The following is a 13,760-nucleotide window of genomic DNA, read 5'->3' as shown; positions in this document are numbered from 1 at the left end:
TGGTTTCTTTTGGCTCACAGTCAGGAACCAGGGTGGAAACGCATTTATTATGGACAAGTTTTAGCCATTAAACTCGGACTTTGCTTTCTGAGCACTGCAGTGATTTCTCACCCCTAGCTTTGCTTACAGTGGGGAATCAGCTGCAGCAGTTTCAGATGCTCAGGATGTGACTTCCTTCGCTCTTGTGCATGCCCAGGCCTTCAGGAGCAGGTGGAGCTTCCAGACTCATAAAAGATCATTTCCAGTGATCACTAACTCAGGTCTGGGGTTTCTGGAAGGCTCTCACTTGGTTGAACATATGTTTTTTTCCAGGCACCATTTACACCATCCCTGGGGTTTCTGTACAGAGGTCAGAGGATGAAATCCCATGTCCTGGAGTAAAGGAGCAGGTGGATTAGGACATGTGTCTCTTTCTTATATGGCAGCTCAGATAACTGGAGTATGAGAACAAGATTCGTCGCTGGCATGAAATGGTATAGCTCAAATGAACTCAGATAATATCTGCTTGAAATGAGATGCTACTAGTTTCCAAGCAGCAGGAAAAGCAGCTGACGTTGCTTGGCTGGAGTCTTTCTTCTGAGCACTAAAGAAGCAGCAGAAAGAGGATCAGGAAGGCAAGTCTGCTTGTGGGGATCATAGCCCAGATCTTCCTCCCTAAGATTTCATTCAGCTTTAATTCAGTCATGAGTCCCAATCTCACTCTTTCTGGATACTGGAAATTACTTTTCTGCAAGCTTTTTGCTAGATTTCCTAACCTAAATGCCCCCATAGCATTCGAGCTGTGCACCTGCTCCCAGCAGAAGCATTTCACTCCACTTCCTTAACAATAATTTAATATTCTGGCACTCCCCAGGACAAGTGTGTCTGTGTTTCTGTTATCAGCATGTATCTACTATCTATTACCTAAATATGTTAAAGGGTCAACATGGTATTTGTAACCCTGTCCTGTAACCCCACACAGGAAGGGAGGGTCTGTGTTGATAGTGTTGCACTGATTGAATTAGACACTTGATTCAAGATGAAGTTTATTAAGAGACTCTTATAATTTGAAAGGATTTGGGACTAGACCCATACTAAACAATAGAAAAAAACCCCTATAACTAGAACTCAAACCTCAGTGAGAGGAAACATCAAGAGTGTGAATGTTCGAAATAAGCAGCAGACTAATAGATTAGGAAATGGATGTTTTGGGCTCATGGAGAGTCCTCAGAATCCATAAAATTAATTGAATCAGGAATGACACTTGTGACTCCAAGGAACAGATGCGGTAGAGAAATCTGGCTACTTAGCTGTCACTATAAAACTCCAGCCCAGTTTCTCTTCCCACTCCCACCCCTCTCTGGAGGGCAATCTCCTGGTGTCACCATGTCCCCACTGTGCTACGGAGGCCACTGTTACCATTACCGAGCACTGGATGTTGGGGCTTTTGCAAGTCAATTAACTGGGAGGTAGAGAGGGAAGACAGTCCAATAGAAAATGTGTCAGCTGGAGATGTCTCACCTGCAACCAAAGCATTCTCAAAGAGTTTAGTGCTTTCATCTCCAAGGTCACTTGGCACCTGGAGACCCTGGGTGAGATTTTCACCTCCACTGCTGGCAGCCCGAGCAGGACTGTGCACTTTAATTTTATAGCCTGATTCCTGCATGTTTCCAGGAGAAATTTTTATCTTGGAGGATAATCAGTCGAGCAAATGGGAAAGGCTGAAGCAGCTGCTGATCCAGGGGGCACATCTGGAGGGCTCGCCAGGCTCTGATCAGCTGCCAGCTCCTGCCGGTTTAGGTCATGCTGATGCCTTGGTGCATCTCCCAAAGGGCATCTTGCACTGACTCTGGTACCAGCCTCTAGTACCACGGGATGATGCCTCCCATTTCCATGGCTTGAAACTGCCAAATGTTCGTTTTTGTGAAATACAATACTTTTATTGCCAGATGTGGAGACTGTGGGCTCTCTGTGTGTGCTCACTGACCTCTCCTGGCCAGAGTCAGGATGCTCGGCTGGGCTGCACCAGGCATCTCCCAGCCAGCTGGAAACCAGGTTCCCCTAAGCACCTGCCCAGGGAAGCATCCCCGCTAGGCAAGCAGTGATTGGTTTTACCTTCTAGTTAAAAGGCAACAAAGGAGGCAGAGGCAGCTTGGGGAATGCAGGAGATCCGCAGTGATGTCTTTAATTAACAAACTAAATGTGTCTGTGATTGCGAGTAGACCATGGCATGCAAGTCGTCATTATTGAAGTAATAAACCACAGTACAGGACCCTTGATGAAGGAGAACTGGAAGCATCCAAAAATCCATCCCCATCCTGCAATTCTTACTGGGGAAAAATTAGGAGTGAAACTAAGGGCTGCAAAATCAGGACTGGGAGGAAACTGGGCAACCTCAGAAATATTAAAGAAGTAAGCGTAAGGAAGAAAGTAGACAATCCAAGAGATTATCCCATGTATTGGGGAGAGCATCGTCTGCTGAAGGAATCTGGTAAATCTCTCAGCTGCACAACATGGGTCCTTTTGTTAGAATCTATATAAAAATGACTGTTATTGTGCAGTTTGCAGTGAGAGTTCAAAGAAGCAGCAGTAATTTTCCTGACAAGATAAAACCCAAAATCTCCCTTTTTTTATGGAATTCCCCAAATTCCTCTAGTTATTTACGTAACTACCTCAAAATACCTTGTTCAACTGAACATTTCCACACCTGCCACCTTGCAGGCAGAGCACCCTCGCTGTGAGCTCACGTTTGCCTTCAGGAAGAGGCCAATGCCCGAGTGGTGCCTCTCCAGCAGCCCCAGTGCAGCTTCCACCCCTCTGCATCTCCCTTGTGAACCAACGCTCTGGGCCATACAGACCCAGACCTCCCTTCTCAGCCTGCTTTCCTCTTTTTTCTTTTCCTCCTGGAAAACCAGGAGAATCAGCTAAGCCTATAGCTTAAATATTATAATCAATTGGTGCTTTTTGATTTTTTTTTATACGCCTTCTGCTGCTATGCTAAAAGTGGTTTTCCTTTGTGTGAGAAAGCCTTTGTTTGCCTGAAACAGGTTTTTCCCACTCCTGCAGAAACACCACTTTGAAAAATCACATCGCGAAACCCGCAGCATTGGGATTTTAGAAAGGGAGCCTGAATGGCTTGAAACTTCACACAGGTCGGCAGCGAGGAGAGCGTGGCTTTCATCTGACAGGCTGTTTAAGGATGGTTTGACCTCTCTCTTCCTTTACATGCTGGGAGTTAACTTCTTCTGTAAGTGTCCAGCATAAATTCTTTTAATGCAAATTTCCTTGTCAAAACTACAAACAGATATTTGATCAAAGGTCAGCTCTCCTTTGTGTTCCTGTTTGATATAGAAATTTCTATTTCATCTTTGACTGTCATGGTCAGTTAAGGGAACTGCAGCCTGATGGGAAATTACTGATGCATTTCATGTCCTCTCTCCATCGAGGCTTTTTTCCCCCCTTTCAAATCTTATGGGTGTTTTAATTTGAATATGTTTTCATTTTTTAATGGAATAGTTAAATTAGCTTTGAAAGTGCAGTGGTATGACACTGAAAATTGTCTGCTTTTTAAACTGAAGCTCAATTTACTGCTATTTGATACCCTGGGAGCTGATCAAATAATTATTATTCCCTTACTGCTGGCTTTATTTCATGCTTAACTTGTGGATTTTTTTTTTTTTTTTTTTTTTTTTTCAGGGCAGTGCCTGAAGAACAGGAATTGCAGCAAATGGAAGGTTTTGGAGAATTTTGTATTTGCTTATTGGGGTTCCTTGGCTCTGTCGGATCCAAGAGAGCACGGAGACCCCTGTGACTGCAGCACTGGAGCCCACTCGGACCCCTGAGCTGGGGACGCTGCAGCGAACTGGCCGCACTGAGATTTGAGATGATGCAGAAAGTAGCTAAGGAATGAATGCAAAGCCCCATTTCTGTCCACACTGACTCTCCCAAGAGAGATTTTCTTCTTTTCTGGAAGCACCTCCATGGTTTAACTAGCCTGCTCCAGGTTGTCCAGGCTGCTTGCCTTCCCAGTCCCCTCCAAACACATCCACCTCTTGACTTACAGTCCCCCTTGCCCCATTAGTTTTGCACCTGAGTCCCACGATGAGGTTTAACATCAGGGCCCCTTTGGGAGGCAGAGGAATGTCATTTTACAGCTGTGGCCCTCAGGTTAAGTCTCTGGGGATGTAAAAGAGTAACTCCCACGAGGCTTCAAGGCACTAGACCTACGTGATTTGCTCAAAACAGGAAAAGAGGTTTTTGCCAAAGCAGAGCATTGAACACAGCTCTTCCCATACTCTTGGCCATCATCCTAATCCCCATTTATCATGCTCCTGCAATTTTTTGGAGCTCTTCACAGTGTGTAAAGTCAAGCCCATGTCTAAGTCCTGGTGGGATTAAACAACTGCTACTGTATCCCTTCACTTATGCCTATGCAAGTGGACAGATGTGTCTGTGTGGCTACAGGACTGACAAAACCCTGGGGACAAGTGAGATTTGAGGACCAAACCCCAGATGATTATTACCACACAGCTGTCCAAACCCAGGGCCACTTTAGGAGTCCCTCCGTGTTGATGAGGTCTGAAACCCAGCCCCTTTGGGGTTTTTACTAACATGCACCATGACTGCTACTTTAAAAAAGAAGTGGATCCATAACCATATCTAATGAGGGGGGTGGCATATTTGAATATCACTGTGCCTCTGGGAAAAGCGGCCTTAAAGCAGATCTCTGCTGCAGGGGCTGAGATGGACAACAGCCTCAACAACTTGGACTTTCTCCTGTGAAGCTGCCAGGACCAAATGTTGGCCATGCAAAGGCTGTAACGCAGGTGTTCATCACTGCTGAGCAGCCTACGAGGCCTGGGAGTTGGCAGGAAAAGTGGGCATTCATGAGAATAACCTTTAGGAAATAGCCTTAAACTTAGCTTTATCACTATCCCTCAAGAGAGATCCTGAAGCATCTCTCCCACTGCAAATCTGTGCCCTGGATCTGTAATTGCTGGTGAATTGATTCAGCTGCTTTTAGTGCTATGCAGTTCAGTGGGAAGCTGTGGCTTTCCAACCTCTAGATAGCAAAAGGGACCACAATGAGTGAGTCCTTCTATTGCCACCACTTAAAAAATTGATACCTGGGCTTGTTGGCTTGATTCCCCGCTCAGTATAATTGTCTCCTGGGGGAACAGGAGGCCATGAGCCCCCTTTCTCAGGACGTCACCTGGGTCTTGCAGCATCCAGGAACAGCATCTGTTCAACAACTAGTCCACGCCAAGAGAGATTGTCCTTCTCGGTGACAAGAGACACAAACATCTCCTTTGTCATTGATCTCTTTGAAATAAATCACTTCTTCATGTACCAGAAACACTTCTTGTAAATCAGAAATGCGTCACCCCTGCTAGCCTGGCTCTTGCCGGGGTTTAGCTCTCAGGAGCATTCAAGACTTAAGGAACCCATCAGCCAGCTGGCCCCAGAGCCATGGAGGGGGGTCCCTGGTGCTCCCTGGGGCCTGATCCTTCCCTCAGGCTCATGTTGGTGCATGAGGGGTAACTCCCATGAAGAAATGCACATGCAGCTCTAGGATATAGCCCTGCAAGCTCTCATGCTGATGGCAAATGCAAAGGAATCTCTTCCCAGATCGCTGCTATTTGTTTTCCTGGGAGTTAAGTTGATGAAAATATGCATGGTGATATATCACGGTCAGAAGAAACTGCATGAAACATCTGGAGATGGTCACCTAATGAATGCCACCAGTGTCCCCTGCCCAGCTCCAAAATGATCCAGGGCTGCAGAGAGCTGTGTGTGTGCTTGCAGGGAGGTGGGGCAGCGTGGTGGCACCCAGTGCTGCGGCCAGGCTCCTGCGGCTGGGCTGGCCCTCTGTGCCCGCTGTCCCTGGGAGCCAAGCACTCCGCTCAGCCCCAAATGCTGTCTTGAATCCAGGTTTCTGCGGCCCCCTATGACAAATGCTGCTCCGGCAGCCTGGAGTCAGCATTGCACTGGGAAAGGGAGGAAAGTGAGTTTGAAACTTGAACTTGTCATCACAGAGAGCATGTTCTGCCACGGTGGTCAGACCTAAGGCTGTAAAAATGCAAAGGATGTTTGTAGGAACCGTGTCTTTTACTGAAAGAGGTGTGGCTACAGGGCCAGGGGCTTGTAGGGCATGTAGGGGTTGGCAAATACACAAAAGACGGATCGGGGAAAATGCTGGACAAAAACAAATGGCTATGGAAGCACTGTCTTCTAAAAGGTCCCCCTTCCCCAGTGAGGATGCATTTTAGCCTTAAGGGAATGTTGCCTTCGTACATAAAACTACTTAAGACCAAGGCTTAGAAGACCTAATCACCACTGAGCTACTGCCTCCTCCTCCCTGCATGGCTCCCGTTGGAGCTCCCAGAGCCCTGACCTTCCCCCTCCGCTCTATGGCTTTGCAAACCTACTCCTTCCATGAGCGTTTCCCCGTGGCTCTGCTGGAGCAGGATGTCCACAGCTGCTGATCCATAACTCACACTGCTGAATAGCGTCTCCTCTCAGAAAAAAAAAAAAGTCTTTTAAGCAATTTTTCTTCTTTCTTCTGTTTCTTTCCGTTATCTTCAAGCACACAAGCTGGTTCCTTATAAGTGGAGCTGGATGTGAGGCAGCTCAGATGTGGGTGCCTAGCTGTCTTTTGCCAGGGAAGACTTTGTCCTTTGTCAACGTCTGTGCTCAAACCTCTCGTTTGTCCAGCTGGAGCGAACTCAACTTCTCCAGCCTGCAACGTCCCAGCTCTCCACCATCGGGTGACAGTGACACCAGATGGCAGCAGTGGCCTTCGGATCCCACCAGCGCTGCCGGCTCTGAGCGAAGATGGGGCCGAGGGTTCCTCTGCATCCTGATATTTGGAGGACAGGTTCCCTCTGTGCTCTCCTTCGCTGGGGCTCGCTCAGCATCCTGCCCACATGGACTGTCAAAATATAATCGCACTGAGTATCTACATGCTTGTCATGGTTTGATGTGGAGGGGGGGGTAGTTCTGGTGGCAGGAGAGGGATTTTGCTCCCTGCGACCTCCCCGGTTTTGGATCCGGGTTAAGCTTAGTTCTGGCCACCGGATCAGACTGCCATCCCCCTCGGGGTTGAGCCAATAGGGCGCCTCTGCGAATTACCCTATTTAAGTCAGGACAAGGGAACCGGAAAAGGTGCTTCGCCCAGGATCGACCAGAGAAGGGAGGAGGGCACTGCCCCCGCTCCCTGGCTCCCGGCCGGGCGGCTGCCTGCGTCGGGCCGGTGCCGCCCACGGAGAATGGCGGCGGCGGAGCCAGCTGGGGAATTCGGGGGCACCCCACTCCCGGGGTGCCCACTGGGCTGAGTTCACCTGGAGAGGACTGAGATCTGAGAGAAACAGCTGCATCGACAGCAGGTCAGTGAGGATGGAGCGGGAGGAGGTGTGCCGGAGCCGAGTTTCCCCTGCGGCTGATGGTGAGATAGCAGGCTGCCCCCCTGCAACCAGGACGGCCTCGGTGGAGCAGCGACCCACTCGCAGCCCGTGGGGAGAAGATGCCTGAGCCCGAGGATGGTCGTGTTGGGGACACGGCAAGGCAGAAAGGCATCTGGAGTCTTCGTGACGACCCACGCCGGAGCGAGTGGCTACAGCTCCCTAAGTACCCGAGACTGTGGTATAGCCCACACCGGAGCAATCTGTGGGGAAGGATTGTTTCCAGTGGGCTGGACTCACGTTGGAGAAAATTTGTGGATTTTTTTCCTCGTGGGTAGGGGATCCATTGGAGCAGGGGAAAAGGGTGTAAGGACTCCTTCTCCTTTAAGAAAGAAGCAGCAGTAACAGCACGGAATGAACTGACCTGCACTCCCCCAGTCCCTGCCCCCTGTGCTGCTGGGGGGAGGAGGTAGAGCCGGGAGGAAAAGGAAGGAGGGGGGGGGGAAGGTGTCGGTTTTAAGATCTGGTTTTGTTTCTTTCTGTCCTCTCAAGTAATCGGTTTTTTATTTCCCTTTGTCCTTCTAAGTAATCATTAATAAACTGTTTTGCTTTGAGAAAAGCGCTGCCTGTTTTGCCCAGGACCATGGTTGGTGGGTGCTCCCTCTGTTCTTGCCTCAACCCTCAGTCCTTTTGTTTTTTTTTCTCTCCTCTCTACTTTATTGGAGAAGGAGAGACTGTGTGAGTTTTAGTTGCTGGATCAGCCTAAAACCACGACAATGCTGTAGCCGTTTAGTGTGTCAAAATGACACACAGATGCCAGCTTAAAAAGTCAAGAAAGGAAATTCCTATCTTCAGTTTTGCTTTAATTAATCATTTTGTCATGGCTTTGATGGCTTTGGTGCTGCATTGAAAGGTGAAAGCAAAGATTAGGATTTTTGAAGGCCATGGGGATTTTTGGGTACGTGGTCAAAGTGATTACTAACTCTAATTGTCTGTTCTCTGAGGGGCTCCCAGTTGATCACTCAGGACTTGTGGCATCCTGCATCTTTGACCCTCGGTCCCAAGAGGCTCTGGAAGACGTTGGATGGCACTGGCTGCACCGCTAAAGAGCCTCCTGCCCGCTGTGCCACGGTGTGAGTCCTGCCACTGCCCCTCCTGCCTGAACCTGCCTCCAAGGTCCTCAGTGGGGTTGGCATTAAAACCTTGGCACAGAGAGAGCGAAGGCTGGACCAGGAGGCCACAGGCTGTGTCAAGAAATGGCCTCACCTAGCATTCACCCGGCAAACTGACTTCACAGGTGGGGGATATGGGTCCTCCTGCAGTGGTCCTCAGACAGAAACCTCCTTGGACACCGCAGGCCAGGTGGGAGACAGGGTGCTGGGTGTGTGTCCCATGGGTGGGAGAACTACAAAGCGGCAGAGTGGAGGAGAGATCCTCACAGGTCAGATGAAGAGGGCTTGATCTGGCTGGCTGCATCTCAGAAGACTTTCAGGACATGTTACGAACCACACCAACACGCAGCAGGGCAAAATACTGCTTACTCCATGTTTTTTTCTTGAAACAAATCAACTGAAGAAAGTTACATTAATACTCTGGGCAGCAGTTTCTTCCCTCATTTCAAATTACCATGTTGTAGTGCTTTAATCTCCTGAATGAGTTTTGTTTACGATGATGCCCAAATATTTACTGATTTTTTTACTGATCTGGAGGCTATCAACCTACCTGTTAGCCACTGGGTCACTCCAGGAGTTACTAGTACACTAACTGCAAACAGAAAAAAGAAAATAAACCCAGCTTGGATGACCGCTTGTTCTGTGTGTTTGGGCAGAGAGTGCCAGCAAAGAGAAGGAGCAGAGCTAAATCCTGTTGGCGGGGGCAGGACCTGTTTCTGATGGACAAAAATGGAGAAAGCCAAGCGAGTGCTGCCGGCAGTCCTGTCTGTGCTGGATAGCCTGCCTGGCCATGCTCCTTCTTTGGATTTCTGAATGGTACCAAAGCCCAATTAAAATGGCAGTAAAGTAATTCATACTGGCACACTTTGAAACAGTGAGCATTTTAAGTAGCCTGTTCAACAGAGATGGACTTTTTAGATTAAATAAGAGAAATACTGAAACAGTCCAGGAATCTTGCTAATACATTGTCTTTTTTCTCTTTGATACTAATAACTGCATTTTAACCTCTCTGCTATGCACACTGACCTGGTTTGCCAACAGAAATAAACCATTTCAGCTTAATTTATGCAGGGCAGTGACCCTGCAAGTAGCAGGACAGGAGACCTGGGTTCAGCTTTCTCTCTGCCTGTGCCCAGGAGCTTGGGAAAATTCAAATTTTAAGCAAAACTTCTGGAGTCAGGAAAATCTCAGAAATGCCGGTAGGTGTGGAACACAGACTTAGTTTCTTCATCTGCCTCCACTAACCCTGAGCAAACCACTGGACTGGCCTCCAGATGTGCCCATCGCAGCCAGGATGAGCCTGGAAGGGTCAGGAGAGGCTGGGAAGGATACCTCCTAAAGTGTTATACTAAAGCCTGGAACATGAAGGACCTCCAGCAAGGACTGGCAGTGTCTCCTACACACTAGGATCTTGAAAACCTGATCAAGCTCACTAGATAGCTCTACCATAGAAATAAGCTACCATATAGAGCAGAGGCCCCATTACGGCAGCCAGGCAGAGTGGGCTGCACCCTGCTCTTGAGTTACCAGCAGTTACGACTGGCTGCATAACCTGGGAACAACTGGCAGCACGTGAACAAAATTGCAGGCTGGGAGAGGAGCTTGCACTAGCTCTGGATAGCACTAGTGCCTAGGCTTTGCAACCTGGGATGCTGAGAAGGTGCTGCAGCATATTGCCTTGTAATAACATGAAGCAAAAGCTCAGCAGAAAGGCTGTGAACCAGATAAGATTGATTAAACAATTTCTAACCAACGGGGTTGCACATAAAAATTTTATTAAAACCTCAAGTGCTAAATTTATTTCCTGGGTCTGTCACCGCTATTTTTTTTTATTCAGTAGTGATAATTACTACATTAGAAATTAAATGAACCTCATATACTACATCTTTCAGACCTCCTAGGAGAGTTGTGAAAGTGATTTAGGGAAGAGAATTTGCTATTGTGCCTGATCAAGTTACAGTAATTGTCACCTATAATTTTAACTTGACTGCTATGTGTTTAATTGTAAGCTTTACCTTTGTTTTTTTTGTAACTGAGCTTCTCTGTGACTGTTTTTCTACTTTCCATCCCCACCCAAAACCCACTAACTGAAAACAAATCATTGCATGCAGCTGCGCAGTTAACAGCATTGCTGTTTGCCACCACATTGGCTTCTTTATCAGCCTGACGTGCTGCAGCATCAGGTGACTTTCCTTGAGAGACCAGCACCAGGTCGTCTCCCTTGAGGCTATAATCACAGCTGTGTAGATATCAGTGGCAATAAATGGGCTTTCTGGGCCTAGGGCATCCTTAGCAGGGCTGCAAGTATTGCAGTACTTTGTGGCTCACAGAGTTAAGGTAAGTCTTAGGACTGTCCTATGTGTTGGGGTAAAAGGGAGTCCCCTGCAGAGCTGCTACGATGTGCTAAAATCTCTGTGTTGTGTCTGAGGGTGCTGACTCTCAGCAGTATGAAGCCAGGCTGATATGGCTCTGAGTGGCCCCTGCTTCTGTACGTGGCTGGTGAGAGATAATTTCAGGGATATGCTGCCTTACTCTCTACCTTGTGCTTCAGAGATGCTGGGTCATATGTGGACATCTTAGAAAAGTTTATTAATAGATTCCCCTATCCTGATTCCTGCAATCAGGTCACAGCTTGTGTTCTCAATGAGCTCTACAGGGCAGCAAACTGTCCAGCAAGCTGAAGAGTTTATCAAACAGCAGCAGGGGACCTGCAGATGGGTGGTGGGTGGTAAAGTAAAATACAGCAGAACAAAGGCATCCCGATGCCTCTCAGCGAGACCTCACAGTACCTAGGTTGGAAGATGGGTAATGGATAGGCTTGTGGAGGCTGCTAATGTCGTCTTTCCTCTCAAAAACCACATATAGTGAGTTTAATGCACAGATTCCTTTCTGTGGCCTGAGATCTGGGCAACTGCTCTGGTCACTCAGCTCTAAACCAGCCCTGCCTGTTCCTTCTCAACTTTTCTTGCTAAAAAATTTGTGACTCATGCACATACATACATGACTTCAGCCTGCAAGGAGACAAGGCTTCTTCTGGATTTAATGAAGATGGTGATGATCGTGAGCATGTAAACTCTAAATAGGTTCATCTGATTATTGATCTTCAACCTTCCTGGATGCTTGCCCAACATCAGATTGAAGAATGGGGCTGCTTCTGACCATACCCATTCAATGTAAAGTAATACTTGCCCCACTGGTGTTGCAGAGTATATAAAACCTGTTCAATTAGACTGGGATCAGGCCCTCCATTTTTAGAGAGTCTGTGAAGGACCCTTAAAGATTCACAAAGGCTATATTATGTTGATGCAATTAATGGAGGTTATTTGAATCTATTTTATCACTGTGACACTCATAGAAATTATTGTGCTCGTGTGGCTTTGCGCTCACATTCTGGAGCGATGTGTGTAGAATCGCAGTAACCTTGTCCCTGAATAATTCATGTTGTTTGTTAGCTGCTTTTTAAGCCTTTCTGCTTAACCACAGAAGATTAGCATTTTTGTTGCTTTTTTAATCAAAGGTTTGGGGCGGGGGGAAGGGAGAGCGTCGGTTTTCTTTTTAGCTTACTTTAAACAGTTCCCCAGGCTTTCAGCAAGCAACTTAGCTATGCAAATTGGGATGTTTTGGCCTTAGAAGCATTTTAGCTAGCTCTTAGGCCTGCTACATTATACAACTTTCTAGTAAATCATGAATAAGTTGAAAGGCCATAGAGCTTTTTTCCTGTTTTCTCAAGGGTCCTTTTACTACCTAATTTGTTTTCATCCCATGTTATTTACTAGCTCTAATCAACTCTTCTGGTATTATTCCCATCCACAAGTGTGGGAAGGTTTGGCAGGTCATGTGTGGCAGCACAGGGAGTTTGAAAGATCCTGGCCTTGAAATGAATATCGTTGGTTAGAAATTGGACTGCATTCATTACATGCTGGGGTTCTCCTGAGCTTTGCCTTCAAGATAGGATGCTCCACTGGTGTAAACCAATAAGGCTCTGTTAGGGCTCCTGAGTTGCACAGCTGCAGTTCATAAATACTTAGCCTCAAAATCAACAGGATAGAGGCAAAAGCCCTAAAGGTCTGGCTTAGAGCAAAGTGAGATGGGAATGCCAACCTTGGCACAGGCAGGGCTGTGGGTGTATTTTCTTTGCTTCCATCTTCAGGTGATGCAAAGAAGCGTTTGTCAGGCTGGGTGGTTTTTTGTTTTGTTTTTTTGTGTGTTTGTTTCTTTTAAATTAAAAATGAAAAGTTGAATTAGTGATCCCATTAAGCATCCATCCTGCATACCTCAGGAAAAAGAGGACAACAGAAGTAAGACAAGGGGTTTGCAATACCACCAGCCGATGAGATGGCAACAGGAGGCACGCCCCTGAAACCTGCCTGGCACCTTGGCTGAGAGCTCCTCCTGCCCAGGAAGTCACTAAATCAGTGACACAGCTTCTTGGACTGTCTGTGGATCTGCACCAGCCCTCTTTCTCTGAGTAAACTAAAATCACTGGCATGCAAGAGCAGCCAAGTCCTGTTGGCAAGAGCGTATCACTGAAGGGGAGTATGTTTGGGTTATCGTGTTGACAGGTTTAACAGAGAAATGTTGATGTGTGCAGAGAACTCTGTGGACATATTTGGTGAAGGAGAGGTTGGAATGAGATCACTGCTGTAGGAAACAAACTGCCTGTCTCTGCAAGGCATCTCTGCTCTCTGTTGTTCAGTGTCTTCCCTTCATTTTCCATGCTCTTTCTTTCACTCTGAATCTTCCTCTGGCATACCAGGTGAGGTTTGGCTGGGAATGGAGTGACAGAAGTCAGTACATGGCCACAGCTCTTTGAGTGTGGAGCACTGTAGTGTGACATTCACTGCTTCCTCTGGCACCTAGACTTGGTTTATCTCCTCTTTGCCATTGCTACTTCTTTTCTTTCTCTCTCTATGCCATAACATTTAAGCAAAAAAACCCAGGATGCTCTTGGAAAACCAAATGGCTTTTGAAAGAGACAGCTGTGTTAAATCCCAAACTCTGCAATGCAAACTTTTCAATCAAGCTAATTTTCCAAAATGCTGGCACCGAGTTTCTCTTCCTTCCCTTATTGATACTGTTCAAGCCTCTTCTCCTGGAACTGCAGCTCATTCTATCACGCGTGGTTGCCAAGAGCCAGTTCACAGCTCCCACACTGACATGTGGTTGAAATGACAGCTCCAGCTTTCACACGCTGGTGCACTGTAGTCGC

Source organism: Tauraco erythrolophus, chromosome 12 (genome assembly GCF_009769465.1).
Source record: "Tauraco erythrolophus isolate bTauEry1 chromosome 12, bTauEry1.pri, whole genome shotgun sequence".
NCBI classification, from domain to species: domain Eukaryota; kingdom Metazoa; phylum Chordata; class Aves; order Musophagiformes; family Musophagidae; genus Tauraco; species Tauraco erythrolophus.
The sequence above is the reverse complement of the archived record's forward strand: the minus strand, read 5'-3'. Positions refer to the sequence as shown.